We start from the raw sequence: 4537 nt of genomic DNA on the forward strand, positions 1-4537 counted from the left end.
GGGCTGGGGATTCGAACCCGCCACCTTAGGTGTACGTGGCTGGCACCTTAGCTGGTTGAGCTATAGGCGCCGAGCCAATATAGGTTCTTTAAATAGGAAATAAGAGGGTAGACCAAAAGTACTTCTACCTAAACTGGATCACTGAAGCCTGCAGTGCTCATGCAACAGACGCCTTGCTGAACTAGGCAGCCTCTGGCACAGTTGACAACTTCTCATTCTTTTTTTTTTGAGACAGAGTCTCACTATGTCTCCCTCCATCAAGCACTGTGGCATCACAGCTCACAGCAACCTCAAACTCTTGGGCTTAAGCAATTCTCTTGCCTCAGCCTACTGAGCACATGGGACTACAGGCACCCACCACAATGCCCAACTATTTTTTGGTTGCAGTTGTCATTGCTGTTTGAACCCAGGCTGGGTTTGAACCCACCTTCAATGTATGTGGCTGGTGCCCTACTCACTGAGCTAGGTGCACTGAGACCAACTTCCCATTCTTAAAGCATTCTGTTTCAGGATCCTGCGACTCCCTCCTCTCCTGGACTTCTTCAGTTTACTTCAGTAACTACTCCTTTTCAATCTCCTCTGACAGATTGTGCTCCTTTTCCCAATTTCTGAAGATTGACAATTCCTCAAAATCCTTAACCCTTAATAAATGTATATCTCCAGCCCAAAGATCTTCCTCCAACATCCAGATTTGTAAATTCGACTGCTTCCTTGACATCTCCACTTAGATGTCTGCAGTTTTTTGGTTTTTGGTTTTTTTGGCCTGGGCCAGGTTTGAACCCGCCACCTCCCGTATATGGGGCTGGTGCCCTACTCCTTTGAGCCACAGGTGCTACTCTCCACTTAGATGTCTGGAAGACATCTTAAACCTACTACTTGCAAAATTAAACTCTTTTTCTTCTTTTTAAAGGGAGGGGAGGGGAGAGAAGGCAATGGAAGAAAAGGGAAGAGAAAAAAGAGGGGGAATTAAACTTCTAATTTTCCACTAGAAAAAATTCCTCCCCACGTGCATATCTTAATACACGGGATTAACTTCCACCCACTTATTAAGAATCTTCTCTATCTCCTTCCTTCCCCTTTCCCCCCATCCCATCCATCAGCAAATTCATCTCTCTAGGGGTCATCCCGCAACAGTATCCTAAAACAGATCTCACCTTCCACTCCTAGTTTCATAAAAGTCAGAGCAATCTTTTAATAATGCAAATTAGATCATATTAATCCTGTTTAAAATTCTTCCAGGGCTTCCCATAACACTTTGACTAAAATCTAAATTATCACTTCTTCAAAGGGACCTTGATGATCAGTCCCTCTAAAATAGCTCCCCTGCCTAACACACATACACCGTTATTCTCTGTTACCTTATTTCCTCTCTTAACACTGCTCTCACCATCTGCAGACACTTTGTCTGTTTATTCTATCTTCTCAAGTAGACTAATAAACTCCATTAAACAGGAAACTTCTATGTCTTGTTCTCTGTTGTATCCTTAGGGACTACTCCAAGGTCTGGCCCAAAGCAGGCCTCGATAAATAATGAATTAATGAGACAGGAGGGCACAGCTAGAAAGATTTGTCTTAGATTTAAGGTGACCAGATTTTAACATTAGTAAAGCGGGACACCATTGACGGGGGCGGGGTCTGGGGGGCGGGGCCTGACAACAATGCAAATTTTGATAAGCAGTTATGGATAATCAGTTCTCAACAATTGTTATTAAAGTTTAACATTATAAAATTAACAAAAATAATATAAAACTCATATCCTGGCGAAATAGCCACATGGCAGCTGAAAACCGTATATTCCCTTCCTGTTCTCCTGTTCCCTAGCTTGTGGTGCATTCTTTCCAAAAATCCGGACTTTTTAAAAACGCAGCAGGACCTGTGACAAATTGTTAAAAATCGGGACTGTCCTGCCGAAAGTGGGAAGTCTGGTCACCTTACTGGGGGGGGGAGAGGGGAGGGCGCTACTTGTCTGTTCCAGACACTTTGGCTCCTTCTGAGCTAATTGTCCTTGCTTAGAAGCAAGGGAGGAAGCCAGTATCCTTCTGATACCGATTCCACCTGGGCGACCTTGCCCAGGAGGGGAGTAGGGAGTTTACATTAGCCTTTTTATTTCCAAATGAAGTTACATTAACCTCTTCATTCCCAAATCGAGTTACATTAACCTTTTCAGCAGCCGAAAACCATATATTCCCTTCCCATTCTCCTGCTGTTCCCTAGCTTGTGCATTCTTTCCAAAAATCAGGACTTTCTAAAAACGCCACGGGACACAGGACAAATTGTTAAAAATCAGGACTGTCCCGCCAAAAGCGGGACGTCTGGTCACCTTAGATTCCATCTTAAGAGAGCCCAAGGCACATATCTTCCTTTGATTCCAAACAGGTAAGTTTGAAGAGGAATGTATGGAACTTTTTTCCCAACAGATGTTTCCATGAAAGCTCCTGTAACTTACTCTACCAGGGTGGCGGTTGGGGAACCGGCTCAATACCAAGTGAATGGAAAGGAAGTGAAGCAGATGTGCTTCTAGCTGGTTCGGCTCTGGGACTGCACCTTTCCCTCCCGCAAACTGTAATGGCTCCGGCAGCTTCCTGCCGTCAACTTGCGGTGAAGGGTATCTGTGGCCGTGGTTAGAGCGCAGAGACTTAGCTCCATTCATTATTTATGAGGAGGTGGGCACTAAGGGAGCTGGCCCACTTGCTATTCATGAGTGGGAGGAGCCTCCTTCCCGAGGGGCCTCCTGGGAAGATTTATAAAATATTCATGAGGGAGGCGGGCACTATGAAAGCCTAAGTTCTTACTATTCATGAGAGGGGCGGAGCTTTCCCCCCCGCTGGGGCTCCTGGGAGGATTCTAAAATATTCTTGAGGCCACGGGAGCGTCTGGGCGGCGGGAACGCTGCCCCTGAGCCGGCGGAGCGGGCGGAGCCGGACTCCCTCACTTCCTGGCGGAAAGACCTTGAGAAGATATTTTACTTTTAAACACTAAGAAACTTGAGGATGGTGGGGTAAAACGAATAAGTCCCATTTTCCTGTGACTCTTTGGCCGGAAAACTGTCAAAATCTGTGGTAAAAAGCGGGGGTTTTCCTCCCCAATACTTTCTTGAGATAATTTCATCTTTTCGTAGACGGAAGGGGTTAAAAAAATGCACCACCCAGGTGGTTTGATTCTCATAGTGACTAATTTGTCTTTTAGGTCTCCCTCGTTTGCCTCTTTGAGATATTTCGGGGGCTTATACACAAGCCCCTGGGTCTCTTCAAAGGATTTTGTATTGCTTTTTTACATTTTTTCCTCTGAAAAGAAGGGAAGAAAGTTCCTCCAATAGGGCCCTCAAAACCGAATTTCCCACGCGTAAGGATAGGGGAGGGAACGGGGCGGGGCACTGATTCTTATTCTAGAGGCATCTAGAAATAATTTGGGGTTACACCCTTTAGGGTTATCAGGAAGGCCTCCGTGTCCCCAGCAAAACGACCTGGTCTGAGAGGAAAGTAAGGAATTGGAAGACTTGAGTTTTAAAAGAATGTGGACCCGAGTTATTTTTAATTTTCTTAAAGCTTTAGTTGACACACCGAAGTCCCCCCCCACGGTGTGTCAGTTTTTGAAAAGCTCTCGCAGACCCCACCCAAGTCCCACTTTGCACAATTCCTCAGAGAAACAGGACAAATCTTAGGCCAGATTTATATCGTTTGTAGTTAAAATGCTTTAAAACGCCTACTGTGAGAGTTAAAAACAACCTCATGGATAAAATAAACTAGGATTCTTCTTGGTAGAATTATAGAATTACACGCAGCCACTGAGCTATGTGTCCTTGTAGAAGTATATTTATTGGCGTGGAAAGAGAATTCATTGAAAAAAGCAGATTACGAAAGCGATCTCCTTTTTTTATAAGAAAAAAAGTAGTAAAAAATGTGTAAAATTCTGTGGAGTGATACAAACCAAAGTGTTTCTAAGTGGATTTAATTTTCTCCTTTTTGTGTAGCTGATTTTCTATACTTTCTGACAAGTTATTTGTGTAATTTTAATGATTTTTATAATATCTGTTAATTGAAAAATTTACGGAGTGCTGAGGCAAAACAATGCCGTATAGTTTTAGAGGATGTTCAGGTTATGTTTTTCACTAAGCACTAAATTTCTTTGTCCTGTTTTCAAATGTATAACACATTTTAATTTGATGTAAGTTGATATGTAACCTTTTAAGATGAACAGGTAACAATGTGACTTTAGCAATTTTGTATGGAAAGGAGAAATTTTTTTTTTGCAGGTTTGGCCAGGGCTGGGCTTGAACCTGCCATCCCTGGTATAGGGGGCCAGTGCCCTACTCCTTGAGTCACAGGCGCGGACCGAAGGAGAAATTTTATTTTGGCTAGATAGATTTGTAACTCTGATGAAGTGTCTTAGTTATTACTTCAGAAACAAGAATCTTTACATTGAAATTATAGCTATTCATGTACAGAAGGTACTAAAAAATGTATATACACTTTAAGAGATGTTATCTATGTATTACTTTTCTTTTTCTTTCTTTCTTTCTTTTTTTTTTTTTTTTTTT

Source organism: Otolemur garnettii, unplaced genomic scaffold, assembly GCF_000181295.1.
Source record: "Otolemur garnettii isolate 467f Iridium unplaced genomic scaffold, OtoGar3 scaffold00018, whole genome shotgun sequence".
Classification (NCBI taxonomy): Eukaryota; Metazoa; Chordata; class Mammalia; order Primates; family Galagidae; genus Otolemur; species Otolemur garnettii.